Source organism: Leptodactylus fuscus, chromosome 1 (assembly GCF_031893055.1).
Source record: "Leptodactylus fuscus isolate aLepFus1 chromosome 1, aLepFus1.hap2, whole genome shotgun sequence".
NCBI lineage: Eukaryota > Metazoa > Chordata > Amphibia > Anura > Leptodactylidae > Leptodactylus > Leptodactylus fuscus.
In genome coordinates this window covers 5,413,517-5,438,540 of record NC_134265.1, presented here as the reverse complement: position 1 = coordinate 5,438,540, position 25,024 = coordinate 5,413,517, and the positions used below count along the sequence as shown (strand labels likewise).

Below are 25,024 nucleotides of genomic sequence, written 5' to 3'. Positions count from 1 at the left end.
GAAAAATTGTGAATCAAACATAAAATAATTATGTTTCAACAAAAAATCAGTCACCTGTAAAATATATTCGCAAAGATCTGGAGTATACGCACTATATCTATATAAGTGGTATGCCAACGCCGCCACAGCCCGATCGTGCGGGATGCTGGAATATAATGAAGTGACATCACATGATACCCACGAATCAGAACTGTCCCAAGAAAATACAGAAAACATTTTTAACAATTCCTTTGAGTCTTTTATAAAGCCTGGGATTCTACGCACCAGTGGTTGGAGTAAATTGTCCAGCCACACACCCATTTTCTCACTGAAGGAATTAATCCCAGCAATAATGGGTCGTAAAGGAGGTGGAAAGATTTGCTTGTGTGTCTTGGGCAACCCATGAAATATGGGAATTGTTGGAAATTTATTCATTAAATGTTGACTTTTAGTCTCAGGAATAACACCAATATTGACACCTTCTCTAATTAAATCCTCTAAAGCTATTACAAAGTCATGGGTGGGATCACCCTCTAGTTTTCTGTAAGTTCTGGTATCATTAAGTAGGGACATGCAAGACTCTCTGTAGTCACATGAATTCATTATAACCACCTTCCCCCCTTTGTCTGACATTTTAATTACTAATTGTTTGTTTTCCTTAAGTTGTTGTAATGCTTGTGTTTCCAACTTAGTTAAATTGTGTTTTGTATCCTTTGAGTCCAAAGATTTTTTAAGAATGTTTAAATCTTTTTCCACATTACTTTGAAATAGATTAAAAATGGGACTACGTGATTTTAAAGGATAAAAGGAGGGGTTGTTAGTCAGAACATTAGTAGTGTGTAAATTCTTCACAGGATCTATTTCATTATGATAGGCTAAATCCATAAGCTGTAATAATGTAGCCTGTTCATTGAATTGAAGACCCATAAACTCATTGTGTTCAATGTCAGTTGTATTTTGAAGATTGGACTCATAACCAATGTCTATGTTATCATGTGTACCAAAAAAATGTTTCTTTACCGTTATAAGGCGGACAAATTTGTTGACATCCAACAAAGTACGAAAAATGTCAAAGTTGGATGTGGGGACAAACTTAAGACCCCTAGACAGTAACCTAAGCTGATCATATGTTAGAGAAAAAGATGAAAGGTTAATAACATCATTAAATTCATGCGATACTGGCATGAAGTTTGAGGTCTTCTCGGTATTAAGTCCATCCAGCATAGGCATCCTTTCAGTATCAAGTCCATCCGATATTGATATTGGGACTAAGGTCTTTTCCGGTAGGACCGAGTGTAATATCTCCTTTCTAAGCCTGTGTTTGATGCCGGCTCGGCGGCCCCGTTTTTTGACCTATGCCATGATCCTGTGGAGTTGCCAGATGTAGACCCACTATATTCAAATGTACCGTCCGAGGATATGTCACTTCTACGAGAGAAGGAACCATCCGATTCTCTATCACTATCTCTATATACAGCTACTGGTACATACACTATATATATATATATATATATATATATATATATATATATATATATATATATACAGCTACCGGTACATACACTATATATACATATATATATATATATATATATATATATATATACAGCTACCCGTAAATACACCCGCATGACATACAGCTACCCGTAAATACACCCGCATGACATTTACATTGATGTTTCTGGCCAGAGTGGAAGTGGAGACCAATTGGCCATGGAATCTCCTGTGGAGCGACGAAGCGCATTTTTACCTGAATGGAACGCTCAACACACAGAACTGTCGCATATGGGCCACCGAAAACCCGCGTGCGCTCGAGGGGGTTCCGTTGCATTCGCCCAAGGTGACCATTTGGTGTGGGTTCACCTCATTGTTCATGATCAGACCGTTCTTTTTCGAAGATTTGGGCCCAACTGGGGTTGCCACCTGTTCTGTCACAGCAGCGAGGTAGCGGACAATGCTGGAAACAGTGGTCGTTCCCCAACTCCAACAGCGGCATTGCCTGCAGACGATCCCCTTCATGCAGGATGAGCCCCCTCCTCACATCACAAATCCTGTGCAGAACGCTCTTCGTGCACATTTTCCCAATGACAGGATTTTGTGCCGCTCATTCCCTACAGCGTGGCCACCGCGCTCTCCGGACCTCAATCCTTGTGATTTCTGGTTATGGGACACTTGAAGGAGCGTGTTTATCGGGATAATGTCGAAACCCTGCCTGACCTCAAAGACCGCATCACATTGGAAGTGCGCAGCATCTCACCAGAGACGTTACACGCAAGCGTCAAGCACGTTCTGCATAGGATGACCATGCTCACCATGCATGATGGCGGCCACATTGAACAGTCATGCTAGTCGGTGGTCCAAATGGGACATCCCCAAGTATTGACAGGCGGGTTTTGTGCCGCACGCTCACTGTACAGCGCCACATTATCCCCTGGTGGGGAGTTTTCGTTTTTTATTTTTTTATTTTTTTTCATGCCGTCCATTTCCCCATGCCTTGATTAGCACACATACAAATTTTCAGGCAATTCCATCCATTGGGTCAGCCTGCACACGACTCCAAACACCTGAGGTTATATTATGGCCGCCCTGTATATGTCCTGTACCAGCCTAGGTCTGTCTCCCTGGGGTAGGGCGCTCGTTCTACATCACAGGTTAGTGGAGGAGAAGAGTCTGATACTGTGCAGAGGAGGAATGTGCCAGGTATCTTCACATACTAGAGCCTGATCCGGAAGCCCCCCTTATACTCCCTACTAATCCTATTTATTCCATGGGATTCCGTGTAGTGATTACATTGTCTCATCTTCTCTCCATTCAGGTTCCTACAATATAGAATCCTCTCAGTGTCTTCTCTATAAGAGAATATTCCTGGTTGATCCATCAAGGATGGAAAGAGACAGGAACAAGATGGCGGAAAGTCTATTAAATCTCACCCTAGAGATCATCTACCAGTTTACTGGAGAGGTGAGAGATTCTGATGATGTCATCATGACATCATTCTTATCTATAGTAATAACAGATGATATGACTGGAGAGGTGATGGACTCTGGACATGTATGTAGTGAGATTTACCGTATTTTTCGGAATATAAGACGCACTTTTTTTCCCCAAAATTTCGGAGGAAAATGAGGGTGCGTCTTATAGTCTGTGGGGGGAGGAGCGGTTTTACAGCATGGCCGCACTACTGCCACCGCTGGTTTTCTTCAGCGGCAGGAGCATGACAATCTGCAGGCCCCGGCAGCTAAGACCCTCCCCGGCATCCGCCGGTCTATTACAGCAGATGCCGGGGACTGTCTTAGCTGCCGGGGCCTGCAGATTGTCACGCTCCTGCCGCTGAAGAAAACCAGCGGTGGCAGTAGCGCGGCCATGCTGTAAATCCGCTCCTCCTCCGCAGGTCCCGGCAGTCAGTTAGCCCCGGGGCCGGTCCCCACCGGCCCCATACCTTTAGTGATGCAGGCCGGCTCCTGCACGGCGAAGCCACAGGAGCCGACCTGTTCCGATGACAGCTGGGAGCCTAATGAAGGCTCCGAGGCTTGTCATAGATACAGTCCTATAAAAAAGTTTGGGCACCCCTATTAATCTTAATCATTTTTAGTTCTAAATATTTTGGTGTTTATAACAGCCATTTCAGTTTGATATATCTAATAACTGATGGACACAGTAATATTTCAGGATTGAAATGAGGTTTATTGTACTAACAGAAAATATGCAATATGCATTAAACCAAAATTTGACCGGTGCAAAAGTATGGGCACCTCAACAGAAAAGTGACATTAATATTTAGTAGATCCTCCTTTTGCAAAGATAACAGCCTCTAGTCTCTTCCTGTAGCTTTTAATCAGTTCCTGGATCCTGGATAAAGATATTTTGGACAAACAATTCAAGTTCAGTTAAGTTAGATGGTCGCCGAGCATGGACAGCCCGCTTCAAATCATCCCACAGATGTTCAATGATATTCAGGTCTGGGGACTGGGATGGCCATTCCAGAACATTGTAATTGTTCCTCTGCATGAATGCCTGAGGATTTGGAGCGGTGTTTTGGATCATTGTCTTGCTGAAATATCCATCCCCGGCGTAACTTCAACTTCGTCACTGATTCTTGAACATTATTCTCAAGAATCTGCTGATACTGAGTGGAATCCATGCGACTCTCAACTTTAACAAGATTCCCGATGCCGGCATTGGCCACACAGCCCCAAAGCATGATGGAACCTCCACCAAATTTTACAGTGGGTAGCATGTGTTTTTCTTGGAATGCTGTTTCTTTTTGGACGCCATGCATAACGCCTTTTTTTATAACCAAACAACTCAATTTTTGTTTCCAAAATGAAGCTGCCTTGTCCAAATGTGCTTTTTCATACCTCAGGCAACTCTATTTGTGGCGTACGTGCAGAAACGGCTTCTTTCTCATCACTCTCCCATACAGCTTCTATTTGTGCAAAGTGCGCTGTATGGTTGACCGATGCACAGTGACACCATCTGCAGCAAGATGATGCTGCAGCTCTTTGGAGGTGGTCTGTGGATTGTCCTTGACTGTTCTCACCATTCTTCTTCTCTGCCTTTCTGATATTTTTCTTGGCCTGCCACTTCTGGGCTTAACAAGAACTGTCCCTGTGGTCTTCCATTTCCTTACTATGTTCCTCACAGTGGAAACTGACAGGTTAAATCTCTGAGACAACGTTTTGTATCCTTCCCCTGAACAACTATGTTGAACAATCTTTGTTTTCAGATCATTTGAGAGTTGTTTTGAGTAGCCCATGATGCCACTCTTCAGAGGAGATTCAAATAGGAGATCAACTTGCAATTGGCCACCTTAAATACCTTTTCTTATGATTGGATACATCTGGCTATGAAGTTCAAAGCTCACTGAGGTTACAAAACCAATTTTGTGCTTCAGTAAGTCAGTAAAAAGTAGTTAGGGGAATTCAAATCAATAAAATGATAAGGGTGCCCATACTTTTGCACCGGTCAAATTTTGGTTTAATGCATATTGCACATTTTCTGTTAGTACAATAAACCTCATTTCAATCCTGAAATATTACTGTGTCCATCAGTTATTAGATATATCAAACTGAAATGGCTGTTGCAAACACCAAAATATTTAGAACAAAAAATGATTAAGATTAATAGGGGTGCCCAAACTTTTTCATAGGACTGTATATATTACTATCGCGGCTGGGTCTATGACCCTCCGCAATAGTAATGTATAGAATCTTCCATAGACGGCAATACACTTGTATTGCTGTCTATGGGACTTGCAATCAAATGATTGCAGGTTCAAGCCCCCTAGGCGGGGGATAATAAAATAGTAAAAAAAAAAAAAAAAACACTTAAAAAAAATATAATAAAAAATAAAATAAATAAAAGTTCACCTCCTTTCCCTAGAATACATATAAAAGTATAACATTACTGTGACGCTAGGCTCACACCTGCGTTCATGTCTCCGTTCTATGGTTTCCGTCTTCTGCATGGCAGAAGACGGAAACCATAGACCGGGTCCGGCCGTGAGCGGCGGTGAGCGTTTTAGGCTCTCCGCCGCGAAACCGGATTTTTTAATCCGGACACAGAGTACTGCATGTCCGATTCTGTGTCCGGATTATAAAACCCGGTTTCGCTCACGGCCGGACAGCTTTCTCACCCATTCAAATGAATGGGTGAGAAAGTCTCCTGCAGGCTTCCGTCTCCTGCATCTGTTTTATGCAGGAAACGGAAACCTGCAATAAGGACAGATGAACGCTGATGTGAACGAGCCCTGAAACATACACATTAGGTATCCCTGTGTTTCAAAATGCCCGGTCTACTAATATTTTTATGTACAGTGAACGTCAAAATCAAAAGTGCTAAACCGCCGGGTTTTTCTCTCTGTTTTGCCTCTGAATTAAATAAAAGGTGATCTAAGCAATAAACATTTCCCAAAATGGTATATCTAAAAAGTACACCTGGCCCCACAAAAAAAACGCCCTATACATCCCCGTACAGCTGCAGGGTCACCTGTCAATGTGGCCTTGCAGCTGTTCCAAAACTACAACTCCCATACATTAAATATTTTACCATTTTTTGCCTGAAATTTTTTTTGATCATCTACCAGCTTACTGGAGAGGTGAGAGATTCTGATGATGTCATCATGACATCATTCTTATCTATAGTAATAACAGATGATATGACTGGAGAGGTGATGGACTCTGGACATGTATGTAGTGAGATTTATTAATGTGTCTCCCCATAACCAGGATTACACAGTAGTGAAGAAGACCTCTAGTGGGCGCTGTCAGGCTCCTGTGTATGATGGATATGGAGGAACCCTGAGCCCAATCCTGGAGCCTCCACCTCATCCCCTGATACAGGAGGAGATCAATGGACAGAAGATCCTAGAACTCACCAACAAGATGCTGGAGCTGCTGACTGGAGAGGTGACACTGCTGGGAATGCTGGGACATTATACAGTAACTGGAGGGGTCGGGGTGATGACTGTATCATTGTGTTGTCAGGTTCCTATAAGGTGTCAGGATGTCGCTGTCTATTTCTCCATGGAGGAGTGGGAGTATTTAGAAGGACACAAGGATCTGTACAAGGAGGTGATGATGGAGGACCAGCAGCCCCTCACATCAGCAGGTAATAGACATGACTATATACACATGGACTTCCATTATTTGTATGTACAGAATGTATTCAGTCCCTGTCTGTCACTAATGTCTCTGGATCTGACTGTGCCGCATCCTGTACTCTCACCCTGCAACAGAAAATCCCGCCTGGCCAGTAAGGAATCTGATGGAGATTCATATGTCACTGTGTAAACCTCACCTTAGGCCCCAATCACACTATGGAATCCGGACTAGAACATCTGGTCTGTACATCAGTCACATTTCCCAGCCTGAACTCTGTCCACACACCAGGACTCCCCGTATCTTAGTGATCTATGACGCTAGGAGTCCCTGCTTCCTTGTGACTCCACAGACCCTACTACATACTGTATGGGACAGCAGATCCGCAGTGAGTTCAGGCTGGGAAATCCAGCAGATGTGGTTTGGATTGCATTGTGTGTATGGGGTGTAATACAGTAAGATTTATGGCATCCTACAGTATTATTCCACATAAGTGGCCATATTTAAGCAGCCATGGATTGTGTTCCTGTGGTTTGGGCTCTGAGACTTATTTCACTTTGGATTCTTAGAAGAGACGTCCAGATAAGACGATCTATATCAGGAGAGGACGACTAGTAATGTAGTCAGAGGCCTGAACTTACTGGTACAAAATAAGGACCTTAATGTTAGGTCCTAAATGTGGGTTCTGTTGGGATAAGACAAAAACATTGCTAAAATAAGGCAAGGCTACCAAAAGAATATAGAAACAATATATCAAAATGTTATTAAAGTGATTAAAAACACAGAAACACATAGCAACAAGAGGAGGGAGGAAAAACACATCCAAAAGACCATGCATGTGGAGAAAATGGCGTTCAAAACAATCAATAGTTAAAAGGGTTTAGCAGTCCAAGTAGGAAAGTGCATATATACACAAGTGATATACATAATATATATGATGAGGCCAGAGAAGGCGAAACGAATGTCAGGGCGCGTCTAATGCATGGTATGGATTTTTATGGCATTAATTTCGTATACTGAGGGTTCATGTAGGTACAACTATATGCAATCTTTTGTATATGTATATTGATTATGTATATCATATTTCTGTGTTTTTATTCACTTTAATAACATTTTGATATATTTTTTGTACATTCTTTTGGTAGCCTCGCCTTATTTCGGCAATGTTTTTCTATTATTTGGATAACTATCTCTACATTGTGCCCTATATATTTTTGTGGATAGGATAAACTACTCTGGGTGCAGAAATTGTAATTAGATTGTGTTGCATGTCCTTTATGTAATATGAGTAAGGTGATCTACTAGGGACAGGCAGGGCCGCCATCAGAACAGTACTGGTGCTATCAGAGGTCCGGTCACCGCTCTAAGAAAAAAGGAGGCCGGTAACTTGCACTAGAAATGAATCTTATGTGATGTATCTCTATGTAAGTGCCACCATTCCTTTCCTTAGAGCTGTGACTGGGTGGGCCCGCTTCATTCACCCACCACCAGCACCAATACAGTGACCTAGAGCAGTGGTGGCGTCTCCTGCCCCGCTTCATTACTATTCACTATCACTGACCTCCGTCTCAGTACAGTGAATACTAATGAAGTAGGCCACGCTGCCGTCGTTTGCTGCTTGTGCCACTGACTTCACTTCTTCACACGGTCTGAAGCGTCTCAGGCAGCGGCAGCTCAGTGGGGAATATACTTATAAGGTTATGTTATTCAATAATAGTAACATCAGTTTTCTTCTTGTCAGATGACTGTACCAGGAGCTCAGATGGACATCTGATATCTACAGATTATACAGCAGAGGATCATGGTATCACACAAGATCCATATGAAAAACATGTCATTACCCCAGATATACCCTCAGCCCATCAGGAGAAAGATCTTTCTTCTAATTCATCACGGTCTGTAAAGCAAAATAAAGGAATCAAAAGAGGTGTTATACATCAGAGAACTCACACGGGAGAGAAGCCATATTTATGCCCAGAATGTGGGAAATGTTTTACTCACAAATCAAATCTTGTTGAACATCAAAGAACTCACACAGGGGAGAAGCCATTTTCATGCTCAGAATGTGGGAAATGTTTTACTCAGAAATCAAGTCTTCTTACACATCAGCAAATTCACACAGGGGAAAAGCCATATTCATGCCCAGAATGTGGGAAATGTTTTTCTCAGATATCAACTTTTGCGAGACATCAGAGAACTCACACAGGAGAGAAGCCATATTCATGCTTAGAATGTGGGAAATGTTTTACTTTTAAATCAAATCTTGTTCACCATGAAAAGACTCACACAGGGGAGAAGCCATATTCATGCCCAGAATGTGGGAAATGTTTTGTTCAGAAGAGAAAGCTTGTTCAACATCAGAGAACTCACACAGGAGAAACTCCATTTTCATGCTCAGAATGTGGGAAATGTTTTACTCACAAATCAAATCTAGTTAAACATCAGCGAATTCACACAGGGGAGAAGCCATATTCATGCCCAGAATGTGGGAAATGTTTTTCTCAGATATCAACTTTTGCGAGACATCAGAGAACTCACACAGGAGAGAAGCCATATTCATGCTTAGAATGTGGGAAATGTTTTACTTTTAAATCAAATCTTGTTCACCATGAAAAGACTCACACAGGGGAGAAGCCATATTCATGCCCAGAATGTGGGAAATGTTTTGTTCAGAAGAGAAAGCTTGTTCAACATCAGAGAACTCACACAGGGGAGAAGCCATATTCTTGCCCAGAATGTGGTAAATGTTTTACTTGTAAATCAAGTCTTGTTCACCATGAAAAGACTCACACAGGGGAGAAGCCATATTCATGCCCAGAATGTGGGAAATGTTTTATTCAGAAGAGAAAGCTTGTTCAACATCAGAGAACTCACACAGGGGAGAAGCCATATTCTTGCCCCAAATGCGGGAAATGTTTTGCTCAGAAATCAAATCTAGTTAAACATCAGCGAATTCACACAGGGGAGAAGCCATATTCATGCACAGAATGTGGGAAATGTTTTGCTAAAAAATCAAATCTTGTTAAACATCAAACATCTCACACAGGGGAGAAGCCATATTCATGCCCAGAATGTGGGAATTGTTTTACTTGTAAATCAAGTCTTGTTGACCATCAAAAGACTCACACAGGGGAGAAGCCATATTCATGCCCAGAATGTGGGAAATGTTTTATTCAGAAGAGAAAGCTTGTTCAACATCAGAGAACTCACACAGGGGAGAAGCCATATTCTTGCCCAGAATGTGGGAAATGTTTTGCTCAGAAATCAAATCTAGTTAAACATCAGCGAATTCACACAGGGGAGAAGCCATATTCATGCCCAGAATGTGGGAAATGTTTTGCTCAGAAATCAAATCTAGTTAAACATCAGCAAATTCACACAGGGGAGAAGCCATATTCATGCCCAGAATGTGCAAAATGTTTTACTTAGAAGAGACAGCTTATTCAACATCAGAGAACTCACACAGGAGAAACGCCATTTTCATGCTCAGAATGTGGGAAATGTTTTACTCACAAATCAAATCTAGTTAAACATCAGCGAATTCACACAGGGGAGAAGCCATATTCATGCCCAGAATGTGGGAAATGTATTTCTCAGATATCAACTTTTGCAAAACATCAGAGAACTCACACAGGAGAGAAGCCATATTCATGCTTAGAATGTGGGAAATGTTTTATTTTTAAATCAAATCTTGTTATCCATCAAAAGTCTCACACTGGGGAGAAGCCATATTCATGCCCAGAATCTGGGAAATGTTTTGTTCAGAAGAGAAAGCTTCTTCAACATCAGAGAACTCACACAGGGGAGAAGCCATATTCTTGCCCAGAATGTGGGAAATGTTTTACTTGTGAATCAAGTCTTGTTTGCCATCAAAACACTCACACAGGGAAGAAGCCTTATTCATGCCCAGAATGTGGGAAATGTTTTGCTAAAAAATCAAATCTTGTTAAACATCAAATATCTCACACAGGGGAGAAGCCATATTCTTGCCCAGAATGCGGGAAATGTTTTACTTGTAAATCAAGTCTTGTTGACCATCAAATATCTCACACAGGGGAGAAGCCATATTCGTGCCCAGAATGTGGGAAATGTTTTATTCAGAAGAGAAAGCTTCTTCAACATCAGAGAACTCACAGGGGAGAAGCCATATTCATGCCCAGAATGTGGGAAATGTTTTACTTGGAAATCACAACTTTTTACACATCAGAGAACTCACACAGGGGAGATGCCATATTCTTGCCCAGAATGTGGGAAATGTTTTACTCAGAAATCACATCTTGTTGAACGTATTCAAATGGAAAATATTTCCAACTTCCATTTCAGAACTCACACAGAAAATGCAGTTTTGTTTTCAGAATGGTTTATCCCCAATTCACATCTTAAAACTTACAAGAGCTCTCCAAGTACAGGAGAAATTTTTATTTTTTCCCAAAAACTCATTTTAATGACAATTAGAACAAGAATAAAATACAACATTTAGACTGTAATCACACCTGTGACATAGTTTGATGCAGTTTTTCAGTAAATCCTGGATGGTTTTAGTTTCTCTTTCCCTTTATCCACACATAAATCTTTACAGTCCTTTATTCTTGGCAAGGCCTGGGGTTACAAGAGGTATCTCTGCGGCCTATACTGTTTATACATCTTTCCCATATCCCTCTAAACTACCATATACAGTGACACCTCTCCAGGCCATCGCTCCTTTAAGAAATTCACCCCCTCGTAAGGACTTATATTTTCGCTGATTTTCCTCCCTTTATTTGTTATGACAGCTGCCATTCTTTAAGCAGACCACCCCCTTATGTAACCAAGCCCAATTGTGTAAGTGTAAACTCAGACAGGCAGTCTGACACTACACCAGATTTATCACAGTGACTGATGCTAGATAATACATCTGCGCTATCTATATCCTGTCTAGTCTACATTTATACCACCTCTTACTTGGCTTACTTTGACACAAAATTTTATGATACAATGTTCCTCACCAGTCAACAGCTCCATACTGTACAAGTGGTCAATCTCTTTAATCCACTCACCCACTGTCGGGGGCAACTGGGACTTCCAGTGTTCGGGAATAACAGCTCTAGCTGTAGTCAGGATCTGTCAGAGGAGCCTATTTTTGATTTTGGCCAAGGGGCCAGGGATTAGGGTAAGAAGAGTCAACTGAGGAGATGATGATAGAGACCCCACGGTGACTTCTGTGTAAATATTAAAGATTGCAGTACAAAATGGTTGTAGCATGGGTCACAACCACCATATGTGGAGGATAGAGCCCTCGGCTAGTCCAAATCTCTGGGCAGGGTCAGATTGGCTCACTGGAGGACCGGTGTACCCATGTACTTAGTGGGCCAACAGGACGCCCACTGCTTTTTTTTAATAAGCTATGAAAGTCTGGTAACAGGTGACTCCTCCCCCACGACCATGACCGCAGGTGGTCAGGGACCTGCAGCATCATCATAATGATCGGTGAAAACCTGGTTCCCCGATCATTATAAACTTTGCTATACTGTGTGGGGACCACTGCGGAGCATATTGTACTTTATGAGGGGACACTGTTGAACATATTATTCTGTGTGGGGCCCCTTATTTACATTACACGCCATCTATGTTATAGCACACGTGATATTGTCTGATCTGTAGGGGTCCTGGTGGTGGGTCCCTAGAAAAAATCCCACTGGTGGGCCCTAGACATCCCAGTCTGACACTGTCTTTGGGAGCAGTTTCGGGAGAAGGGCAGGGCATCTATACCATCTTGTCAGAAATGTAAAGTTATTTTCCTGAGCGTGGCAGACCATGGGAACTTTGTGATAGAAAAAGAAAATTTTCTGCCAGTCTTGGTCTGAGAGTTGAATTTGGTCCGTGTGGATGACCTCTAGTTAAAGAGAGGCCAGATAGTTCTCAATGAGTATTGCAAAGAATGTCACATCATTATTTACGAAGGAGATGACTTTTATTGTGGTTGAGTGTGTTTGGGGACTAAAGGGGTACCCTCATCACAAAAGACGCGAGTTGGGGAGTAAACATTTTGTAGAACTTCACGAGGAGATCACCTAAGCCCAGGCTCTTTCCACTATGGGAGTCCCAGATCACCCGGGAGAGGTCCTCAACCAATAGTTGCTCATTTAGTGTGGTCCCACTCTCGTCCATAAGTCCAGGGAGTGTCATTGCAGCCACCTAATTGTTGATCCTGTTTTGCATCTCTTGCGGAGGTAAATCTGAGAGGAGGCCACTACAATTGTAGAGATTTGAGTCGAAATCTTAGAAAGATTGAACATTAGGAGGGACAGGGACTCTCCAGGGTTGTTTTAGGAACGAACTAATTGGGTGGCCATGGGTGAAGACATTTTTCTAGGAAACTGCCAAACTTGTTAGAGAACTTATATTGTCTAAAAGACAATTTGCATATGGCTTCCACTAGGTCCACCAGTGTTTGTGATCCCTGTTGCATTTATGGAAGGATTCAGGTGTTCGTATCTGAGTAAGAAGGTATGAGATCTCAAAAATCCTCTCCGGCTTCAGCCCTCACTCCTTCTTGAATGAAATCCCCGTGCTGACACTATTTAGTGCTTCCCATTGTATCGGGATTGGGGTCACATCATGCTCGTGATGGTGAAGAAGGTCCATAATGGCTTGTGAAATCACCCCTGTGCGCGCCCCGTCTTTTAGAAGGTTGGTGTTAAGAGTCCGGCCCCACTCACCTCTCCTTGATAAGGAAATAGTAACATCTACTGTAAGTGTTGTGGACTTGTGAAAAATAGGTGCAGTCTCTCACCTGGAGATGAAGGACCCACGGAACATTGACAAGCCGCATGTCAGCAACCTTAAATTTCAGGGCCTGTAAACGTGACAAAGGGATGGAGAACCTGCCTACAAGAAATCCAATATTGCATTCATGGTTAATTTCAGGTCTCCTGCCATGACCTTCAAAAAAAAGTAAATTTTCATTTTCTTTCTTTTTTTTTTTTTTATAAATTCTTTATTTATGGAAACCGAGTTGAACAGAAGGGAGAAGGAAAAGCAGATCAAAACATTTATTAATTGTACAACATATCAAAGTGGGCCAGGTTACAACCAGGGCCCTACAGACAAAACCCAAAAAATACAATGCATGGGCCGGCTCTCTCCAAAACCAACAAACTCGAAGAGGTGCCGACAACTTTATAGCAAGAGGGGGCAGGAGAAAGAGGACGGTGGAAGAGAGAGAAAAAAGGACCAAGAGGAAGGAGAGGGGAAAAAAGCAAGCAACTGCCAGCGAGGGGGGGGGGACACCAGCAACACAGGACCATGTCTAACCCATCACATCTCTGGCCCAGAGCCCTGGAAGAGGATCCAGGGAGTCCAGGCCTTCAGGAAAGCCTCATGAGCGTCACGGAGGGACGCCGTGAGGTCCTCCATGGATTGAATGTCCTCTACCTTACGGACCCAGTGGCGAAGAGACGGGGGGTTGGGGAATTCCACAGGGCCGGGATGCAGGCTCTAGCAGCATTTATCAGATGTCAGATCGCAGATTTACGATAAGCCTTGCGGGGAATCCCAGACAGGTGCAGGAGAAAACACGCCGGTGTGTTAGGAAGAGAAGTTTGAAAAATCTGGGTCGTCAGGCGGTGGACACGGTCCCAGAAATCCCGCAAAGCCGAGCAGCTCCAGAAAATGTGAAGGAGTGTCCCCTCCTCCGAACCACAGCGCCAACATGAGGGAGAGGTAGATGGATAAAACTTGTGTAACAGGGAAGGGACATGGTACCATCTAGTAAGGATCTTGTAACCCGCCTCCTGGTATTTGCAAGCCATAGAACTCTTATGAGCAAGTTCCAAGATCCTAGAGCAGTCCGCATCCGAGAAAGAGAGGTTAAGATCCAACTCCCATTTGGACAAGAAAGAAGGTCTGTGGTCCGGAGAAGGGGAAACCAACATTGTGTAGAACTCCGAAAGGGAGTGACGCAGAAGACCAGAGCCGGTACAGGCCTTCTCAAAACCCGTAAGGGGTCTGTCAAAGATACTGGGGTCCGGGAAGGAGGAGAGGAAGTGGGAAAGCTGTAATCCTCTCCAGGGGCCGAGAGGGGGGAGGGCCAATTCCGATTGCAGGACTCCAAAGGGGCGCCAGGCTCCATCGGCGCGAAAGTGGAGAACCCTCTGTAAGCCAGCCTCTGACCGCACACGGAACGGGCCCCCCGATGTCCCTGCAGGAAAGGTCGGGTTCCCCAGGATAGGAAGGAGAGGTGATGGAGAAGGGGAGAGATAATCCTTACGGAAGAGCGACCAGGACACCCGAAGGGTAGGCCCAATCGTGGGATGGGAGTCAAGGAGAGGGGGAAGAGACCGAGTCCAACCAGGGAAGCAGATGGAGCGGGAGGCACGATAAAGAGTTCTCCAAAGAAATCCATTGTTTGAAGGGGGAGTGGCGGCACCAATCCAAGACTCGATGCAAGAGGGCAGCTTCATAGCAGCGGTGAGGGTCGGGGAGACCAAGGCCCCCCCACCGTTTCGGGAGGGTCAAGATAGAGCGTGCCAATCTCGCACGCTTACCCTGCCAAACAAATCTGACCAGATCAGAATAGAGTAACTTGAAAAAGCTAGGGGGAATGTGGATCGGGAGAGTTTGAAGAAGATAAAGAAATTGAGGCATCACGTTCATTTTATAAATAGCGCAGCGGCCAAACCAGGTATAAGTGCCCCTAGACCATTTCTTAAGATCGAGGCAAACTGTTCTGAGCAACGGCAGGTAGTTGAGAGTAAAGAGATCATTAAGAGCGCTAGGAATCCACGCGCCTAGATACTTAATGGCCGACCGGGACCATCGAAAAGGAAAGGCAAGGGCGAGAGAGGACCGAAGACCCGCCGGGAGAGAAACGTCTAACGCCTCAGACTTCTGGTAATTAATCTTAAGGTTAGCCAGGTGGGAGAACACTTCCAATTTGAAAGGTAGTCGGGTCACGTAAGAAGAACAGAAGGTCATCCGCGTAAGCCGCTATCTTCAGATGCCGTCTCCCCATCTCAATGCCCAGTAAGTCAGTGTTGGCCCTAAGCTTTCTGAGAAGGGGCTCCAAGGTGATGACGAAAATCAAGGGGGAGAGGGGGCAACCCTGACGAGTGCCATTACCTATTGGGAAAGGGGAAGACAGAATCCCGTTGACTCTAGTGGATGCCGAAGGGTTGGAGTACAGGGATGAGATCCAGGCCTTCATAGAGGGGCCAAGGCCAATGTGGTCCAAGACCTCAAAGAGGAAGGGCCACCCCACCCGGTCAAATGCCTTCTCCGCATCAGTGGAGAGAAGGCAGAGCGGGAGATTTCGAGAGCGAGCGAAGTGAACAAGGTTAATAACTTTAACGGTGTTGTCCCTAGCTTCCCTCGAAGGAATAAAGCCAACCTGGTCGGAATCCACAAGGTCAAGAAGAAGAGGGGCCAGACGTGAGGCCAGAACCTTGGAAAAAATCTTCAAGTCTACATTGAGAAGAGAAATAGGTCTGTAACTAGAGCAAAGGGCGGGGTCTTTCCCCTCTTTATGTATGACAGCAATATGGGCTCTGGTCAAGTCGGGAGGGAGTGGCGCACCCTCAGAGACAGAGTTAATGGCACTCGTCAGGGGACTTAGGAGCAGGGGCGAGAATTTCTTTAATAGGAGGGGGAAGCCATCAGGTCCAGGGGCCTTACTAGGCTGCATAGATCCGAGAGCCTGCGCAACTTCCTCGCCAGAAATGGGGACTTCCAAAGAGGACAAGGCGGCAGCCGACAGACCGGGCAAGCCCAAGTCCCTAAGGTATTGCTTAATCGCCGGCAGGAGCGAAGAACCCGATGGAGCCACAGGAGGAGGGGATAGATTATACAGACGGCGATAAAAATTGGCAAATTCCTCCGCGATACGATTCGGATCCGTAATACGCATACCCGAGGGCCCGGCAATAAGAGGGACAAAGTTACGGGAACGCTGCTCTCGGAGGGAGCGAGCCAAAGTCCTACTACACTTGTTCCCATACTTATAAAAGTGACGGCGACCCCTAGCCAAGAGGCACCTAGTCCTAATATCCAGGCGCTTGCATAGTTTTTTACGGGCCGAGAGAAGGGCCGCGCAGACCACATCAGCTATCAGGGTAGCTATTTCACGAGACCTCTCCTTTTTCAAGCGGGAACCATGCTGGACAGCACCCCCCGAATGACACACTTGTGAGCCGTCCAGAGCATGACCGGGGATGTGTCAGGAGTGTCATTCTCCCTGAAGTATAGTTCAAGGGCAGCAGAAACTGCCATAGAGGTCGGTACATCCTGGAGGAACGACTCATTAAGGCGCCACTGCCAAGACCGTGGCCTCGCTGCAGGGGAGGATAGCACAGCATGGACCATTGCGTGATCAGAGAAAGTAATAGGGTCAATCGTAGAGCCACGGAGTAGGGGGACGTCAGAGTGTTTAACGAAGAAATAGTCCAGCCTGGAGTAGACATCACGAGGGTGGGAGTAAAACGAATAGTCTCTACCATCCGGGTGGATTGCGCGCCAAACGTCAATCAGTTGGTGGGAGTGGAGGAGTCTGCGGACCCGGCAAAGCGCCCGGGTCGGTAGATGCGAAACACCTCGAGATATGTCCACGGACGGGTCCAGGGCCAGATTAAAGTCCCCACCCACCAAGAGAGTACCTTCAGCAAAATCAGACAATTTATCCAAAATACGTTCTAACTCACCAATCTGGTCAGAGTTGGGAAGATAAAGGTTAGCAAAAGTGAATAAAGTGCCAGCCAGCTCCCCCTTAACAAACAGGAACCTGCCCGACTTATCCGAAATGGCCGCTCGGTACGTCCAAGCCACCGTACAACCAATAAGAATGCTGACTCCCCTAGACTTGGACTCTGAGAAGCAGCTATGGTACACATCGAGGAATCTCGGGGAGGAGAGGGAGGGGGCGGAGCCCTCTCGGAAGTGTGTCTCCTGCACAAAGGCAACAGTAGTCTTCTTGCTCCAGAGCAGCCGCAAGAGAGAGGACCTCTTTTCAGGGGCGTTAAGCCCGTTAGCGTTAATACAGGAAAAGGTCAGGGAGTCCATGGCGAAAACCCCGGGTCCCCCAAGGGAGAAAAGGAAGAATAGTAGATGTAGGAGTGGGCAGGAAAGGCAGAGAAGGAGGGGTAAAGAGGAGGGGAGGGGAGGGGTAAAGAGAAAGGGAGGGGGGGAGGGAGGGAAGAAGAAAGGGAAGAAAAAAAAGGGGGGGAGGGGGAGAAAGGAAGAAAAAGGAAGGAGGGGAGAGAAGCAAGCAGGGGAAACAAACAAAAACACCAATAAAGGCCGGGCTTGGCTAATCCGAACTCGGAATACACCAAACAGTGGGAAAACCCCACTAAAGCAGGTCTCAGAGGTACACCGCAGTACACACTCAGAGAGCCGCCAAACCTAAGTAACTGGGGGAGAGGTAGTTCAGAAACCAAAGCTACCCATTCCCACAACGGTGAAACCTAAAAAGTAAAGGTTAAGACATAAGGAGAAAAAATGCAAGGGTCCAACTAACAGCCAGCGGTGGGCCAGCCAAACTACGAAAAGCACAATCAGCCCGGCCCAAGACCAGCTGGAGCGCACCGCGACCAAGACTGGCACGAGCAGTCGGGACACCCACTCACCATGCGGCAGAGCTCCATAAGATAAAAGCACCGCCGCAGGGAGAGGAGAAAAAGCGGGCACGGGGCGCCCCAACCCGGTCAAGGGAAGCGGGAGGGGGGCGAGCAACACCACTAGCGCGAGGCGAAGACCGAGGTCCGCACCCCGCACCCGTGGGGCACCAAACTTAGCGAGGTGGACTAGATAAGAAGAAATACAAAGAGGAAAAAAAAAAACAAGTTACACAGCAACAGGAGAGTCAAATAAGCAGAAGGCACATAAAGGCCGTTGTCCTCGGCGGGCCTATCAATGTCTAGTCAGCGGGCAAGGATACAGGGCGACCAGGAGGGGCCACATCAGAGTTCACAGCACGGCGCCCCTGGCGCGGCAATGGGGGGGAAGAAGGCCCAGTAGTCGGAGCAGGAGCCAGAAGCGGGTACTCCAGCCAATCCGGGCAAGTCCGGGACGTCCAGGAAATGGGCCAAGTCCTCCGCCTGGTCAGGGGAATGCAAGGTAAAACTGGCTCCGTTACGGCGGACCTGAAGATGAAAGGGGTGACCCCAACGATAAGTGGCACCAGAGTCCAAAATCTTGTGGAGAGTCGGTTTCAGAAGACGCCGCATAGCCAGGGTGCAGCGGGAGACATCCAGGAGAAGGGTAATGGAACCATCTAGAAACGGGACCGGACCATGGCACCAGGCTGCCTGGAGAATATCCTCTTTCTCCTTGTAGAAATTTGCCCGACAAAGGACATCCTTAGAGTCAGCGGAAGAAGCCCTCCGGGGCCCCAGCACGCGGTGAATCCTGTCAATGGTAATTTCGGTATCTATCGGCCTGGACAGAACAGTATTAAAGACCGAAACAGCAATGGAGCGGAGCTCTTTAGTTGCAACAGTGTCAGGAATGCCTCTCAATTTTATATTATTCCGGCGGCCCCGATTTTCTTGGTCATCCACCTGGAGCAATAAATGACGATTAAACGTGCGCTGAACAGACCAAGTATGCTCCACGGCAAGAAGACGCTGATCAATAGAGTCTGTGCGGTGCTGTTGAGTAGATACAGTAGTTGAAAGGGAATGTAGATCAGCCTTGAAACCGTTTAAGATCCTATCCTGCCTCTCCTCCACCCTGCAAACCATAGCTTCCATGTCGAGTTTTGTAGGCATAGCCCGGAGCAGGTCCCATATGTCAGATAGCTTGGGGCGTTTCCGCCGGCCCTGAGATGGGGAGGCATGAGAGGAGGCACCAGAAGAATCAGTCTACAGGGGCCCGTAGGGCTGCAGGGGTAGAAGAAAAATCCATATCTGTCTCCGGGATCTGAAGAGGCCAAGGGGGGTCGCCCCAGGGAGGCAGGGACTGCAATGGTGTAAGGCAGTCCACCAAGGGGGGGTCCCAGGAGGGAGAGCCACAGGCAGTGCAGGAGGATCCATATGAGCCAGGGAGGCAGACTTGGAACAGTGAGACAGGGGCCACCCAGGCCAGGTGCCAGAGACTGGGTCAGTGTAGGAGCCACAGGGGGAGCCACAGTTGCAAGATCAAAAGGGGGCGAGGGTCCATTCCCCTGAGACCAGTCACTGCTATGGGGCAAAGGAGAGGCAGGGAGCAGAGCAGGAGAACCAACACGAGGTGCAGATGAGGGGGAGGGGGGACGCCATGAGGTCGGCAGCACCAGCGTCAGGAGGCACGAGTACCTTGTCAGCAGCAGCCCGGGAAGTCCCGTCTCCACAGGGAGGGAGAGCAGCAGCGGAGGAGAGAGTTGGCTGGTCTGCAGCGTGAGCCGGCTCAGAGGGAGACTGCAGGGGAAGCGCTGGAGCTTCCGACACCGCTCTGGAGGCACGCGCCGGCGACATCTTGAAGGTACCCGCTGGAGACGTAGAGGAGGCCGCAGCCAGGAGAAACCTCGCCAGTGGGGGCTCGGGCCAAGTAGAAGAGGCAGATTTTCGGCCCACTCGTCGGACCATCGCAGAGCCAGCAACAGGTAAGTGATTCGACCCGGGTAAATCAGGTGAAACACCGTCGGGTCCGGGAGCTCTGTAGGCAGACGTCCTTACAGCTCCATGTCTTAGGCCACGCCCCCTAAATTTTCATTTTCATGTCCCAATGTTAATAAAATCTGTGAATCAGCTGTAGGGTCAAAATGCTCACTGTACCCCCTGATGTGTTCTGTGGGGGGTGTAGTTTCCAAAACAGTATCACAAAACTCAAATAGCGCTCTTTCCATTCCAAGCCCCACCATGTTCCCATACATCAGATTATGGCCACATATGGGGTATTGCCGTGTTCATGATTCTGATACAGTGTTTCTGACAACAGTCACCAAGGATTATTGGTCAATTAGTCATAAACACGGCATTGACCTTATCAAAGTCCAAGTGAGAATATAGGAAGTGTAGTTTTAACCCCTTCCTGCCGATGCCAATTTTTGACTTCCTGACCAAGCTCAATTTTTCAAAACTGACGTGTCACTTTATGTGGCAATAACTTTGGAATGCTTTAACTTACCAAAGTGATTTTGAGACTGTTTTTTCGTAACACATTGTACTTCACGTTAGTGGTAAATTTTGGTTGATATGTTTTGTGTCTAATTATGAAAAAATAGGAAATTTGGTGGAAATTTTGAAAAATATGCATTTTATAAAGTTTGAAATGATGTGCATTGCATACAGATAGTCGTACCGCCAAAATTATATAATAAATCTCATGTCCCAGATCTCTGCTTTATGTCGGCATCAAACTTTAGTCGCCCTTTTATTTTCTACGGACATTAGAAGGTTTACAAGTGAAACAACAATATTCAAAATTTTCAAGAAATTTCCAAAGCCCATTTTTTTACGGGACTAATCCAGTTATGAAGGGGTTTTGAAAGACCCCTGTATTAGAAACCCCCATAAGTCACCCCATTTTCAAAACTGTACCCCTTAAATAAGCCAAAACAACATCTATCAAGTATTTCAACCCTATAAGTGCGTAACAGGAATTAAGACAAAATGGAGGTGAAATTTACACATTTGATTTTGTTTTACTAATATTTTCGTTTAGCCCTAGAATTTGCACATTCACAAGGAGTTAAAGGAGAAAATGCGCCCCACAATTTGTTAGGCAAGTTCTCCCGACTACCACAGTACCCCACTTGTGGGTGTAAACTAATATATGGACACACAGCGAGACGCAGAAGGGAAGGAGCGCCAAGGAGCTTTTAGAAGGCAGATCTGGCTGTGATCAGTTTCATGTCGCATTTACAAAGCCCTTGAGGTGTCAAAACAGTGGAAACCTCTAGAAAGTGACCCCATTGTGAAAACCGCACCCCTCAAAGAATTTATTAAGTGATGTAGTGAGCATTAGTAACCCTGAAATGAATATGTAAGCTGTGCGCAGTAAATTGGGTACACCATATCCCATTCTATTTTCTCACTAGCTCCTATGACACGGACGGGGAAGAGGGGCATTCTGGGGGATCAGCGCTGGTGTATTCTCTCTCATAAGCTCTAAATCTGGGGGGTCCCCTGAAAACGCTCGCACAGATTATACATTTCCTTCTAGTCGCAGCCACTTATGTCCTAATAATTTGGTGACTTTTGGGGTTTTTGTCTTCACATTGTACAAGCTATATATTTTTAGTTATTGTCTGCCAATGTGGCCATATAAGGGCTTGTGTCACGACCTGAAGACTTTTATAAAAATTATGTGTTTTTTTCTGGTGGGGTTTGGTCGGGGTTTTGATCCGGTCTTCTGGTGGTTTCCTTGCAATTAGGCCATCTGTTTGGGCATTGAGTATCGGCCTTCAGAATTTACTTGAGGTTCTTTGGATCGAACCTCAGGTGTTGGTCGTTACTAGAGATGAGCGAACAGTAAAATATTCGATATTCATTTCGAATAGCCGCTCAATATTCGACTATTCCATCGAATATCGAACCCCATTATAGTCTATGGGAGAAAATGCTTTGTTTCAGGGGATCCCACCATTCGACTCAGGAGGGTCACCAAGTCCACTATCAACACCTCTGCAATGCAACTGGGACAGCAGGGGAAGCATGTCTGGGGGCATCTAACAAGCCCAAGTCACTGTTTTACCCCACCATCACAGCCTATCAACTACACACTTTCCACACTCAAAAAAACCTCTATCAAAGTGGGAAAATACCTGGAAACCTTCTTTCTTCCCCAAATGGATGGACACAAACCCAAATTTAAGCTAAACAAACATTAACAAGCACCCCTTTAAATCACATTGCCCATGACAACCACAGATGGAATAGGCAATGGGAAATCCAACAGTACCCACCTTGAACTGTCATTGTGGATGTGTGTGATGTGGTAAGACCTTCCAAAATTCTCTTTTATGACCCTTAACTTGAGCACTTCCAAATTACGTTACAGGCCCTTAAGCTAACCAGCAGAGTTGGGGGGAATCAGGGTGAATTGAGCCTAAAAGGATCAGAATTGTGCAACGCTGATGGTGGAGGAGGAGGAATTGTAGAGGGTGAGCACACACATGCAACTTCATGTCGGGGTGCTTGACACCGGTGGACATGAAAATGATGGGTCTTTGGATAAGTTGTCGGACTTTTCTGAGGGCACTCTCTTGGTGGGCGGAGATTTCAACTTTGCTTTGGACCCATCTGTTGACATTTCTAGGGGCGTGTCGTATCTTCCTGCTAAGGCGCTTTGTCGGGCTCGTAGGCTTCTCCACTCCCACCAGTTGATTGACGCGTGGCGCACGATTCACCCTGACGTTCGGGACTACTCCTTCTATTCTCATCCCCGTGATGTCTACTCCAGGTTGGACTACTTTTTTGTTAGACACTCCGATGTCCCCTTGCTTCGTGGCTCTACGATAGACCCTATTACCTTCTCAGACCACACAATGGTCCATGTTGTGCTGTCATCCCCAGCTACGAGACCTCGGTCCTGGCAGTGGCACCTCAATGAGTCGCTCCTTCAGGATGCTCCGACCTCGCTTGCTGTCTCTTCCGCCCTTGAACACTACTTCAGGGAGAATGACACGGCAGATGTGTCCCCGGTCACGCTTTGGGCGGCCCACAAATGTGTCATTCGGGGGGTGCTGGTTCAACATGGCTCACGTATGAAGAAGGAGAGGTCTCATGAACTCGCTACCTTGATAGCTGACGTGGTCTCCCTGGAGCAGACTCACAAGTGTTCGCATGCAGCAGAAGTACGTTCTGCTCTCTTGTTGGCCCGTAAGAAACTGCGCGAACGTCTCGATATTAGGACCAGATGCCTTTTGGCTAGGGGCCGTCGCCACTTCTACGAGTTTGGTAACAAGTGCAGTAGGACTCTTGCTAGATCTCTTAGGGAACAGCGTTCCCGTAACTTTGTCCCCCTTGTCTCTGACTCTGCGGGTACTCATCTTACTGATCCGACACGTATTGCGGAGGAGTTTGCTAGTTTTTACCGCCAGCTGTATAATCTTCCCTCTGCCTCCGCACCCCCCTCGGATTCCTCGCTTCTCCCCGCGATTGCGCAGTATCTCTCCGACTCGGGCTTACCCCGTTTATCTGACGGAGCCTTGTCTTCGCTGGAGGATCCTATCTCGGGTGAGGAAGTTGCAGAGGCCCTGGCTTCCATGCAACCTAGCAAGGCCCCCGGCCCGGACGGCCTCCCGGCCTCGTATTATAAAAAGTTCTCGTCCCTGCTTTTGGGCCCCCTGACGCGTGCCCTTAACTCTATTTCTGAAGGCTCCCTTCTCCCTCAGGATCTGACTAGAGCTCACATTGCAGTGATACATAAGGAGGGCAAGGATCCTGCTCTGTGCTCTAGCTATAGGCCCATCTCCCTACTCAATGTAGACTTGAAGATTTTCTCCAAGGTCCTGGCTTCGCGCCTGGCCCCTCTTCTCCTTGACCTAGTGGATGCCGACCAGGATGGTTTCATACCTACTCGGGAAGCTAGAGATAACACTGTGAAGGTTGTCAATGCTATACATTTTGCCCGCTCCCGTGACCTCCCGCTCTGTCTTCTCTCCACTGATGCGGAGAAGGCATTTGACCGGGTTGGTTGGCCCTTTCTCTTTGCGGTCTTGGACCATATTGGTCTTGGCCCGGTCATGAAGTCTTGGATTACCTCTCTGTACACTGGCCCCTCGGCGTCCACTAGGGTCAATGGGATCTTATCCTCCCCCTTCCCCATTGGTAATGGCACGCGTCAGGGTTGTCCCCTCTCCCCCTTGATTTTTGTTCTCACCCTAGAACCCCTCCTTAGGAAGATTAGGGACAACCCTGCTCTACTGGGCCTTGTGATTGGGAAGCGTCACCTCAAGATGCTTATGCGGATGACCTCCTGTTTTTCCTGCGAGACCCGGCCACCTCGCTCCCTGCTCTGATGTCCGAACTGGACGAATTCCACCGCCTTACCAACTTTAAAATTAACTATCAGAAATCTGAGGCGCTGGACGTTTCTTTACCCCCTGGGCTCGGATCTTCCCTAGCTCACACTTTTCCCTTTCGCTGGTCCAGTTCGGCGATTAAGTATCTGGGTGTCTGGATCCCTAGAGATCTGCGTGAGCTTTTTGCAAAAAATTACTTGCCCCTTCTCAAAACTGTCCGACTAGATTTGAAGAGATGGTCCAGAGGCACCTATACGTGGTTTGGCCGTTGTGCCATCTACAAGATGAATGTGATGCCTAGATTCCTCTACCTACTGCAGACTCTTCCGATTCACATTCCTCCTAGTTTTTTCAGATTGCTCTACTCTGATTTGGTTAGCTTTATCTGGCAGGGTAAGCGGGCTAGGTTGGCCCGTTCCATTTTGACTCTCCCGAAGTCGTTGGGCGGCATGGGCCTACCTGATCCCCGCCGCTATTATGAGGCCGCTCTCTTGCAAAGAGTTATTGACTGGTGCCGCCATTCCCCCTT

The 25,024-nt window shown here is 46.4% G+C and overlaps 1 pseudogene; it reads left to right on the top strand.

Annotated features, from left to right (window-relative positions):
- LOC142189611 (uncharacterized) overlaps positions 1 to 25,024 on the top strand; it is a 282,275-nt pseudogene that overhangs the window by 221,241 nt on the left and 36,010 nt on the right.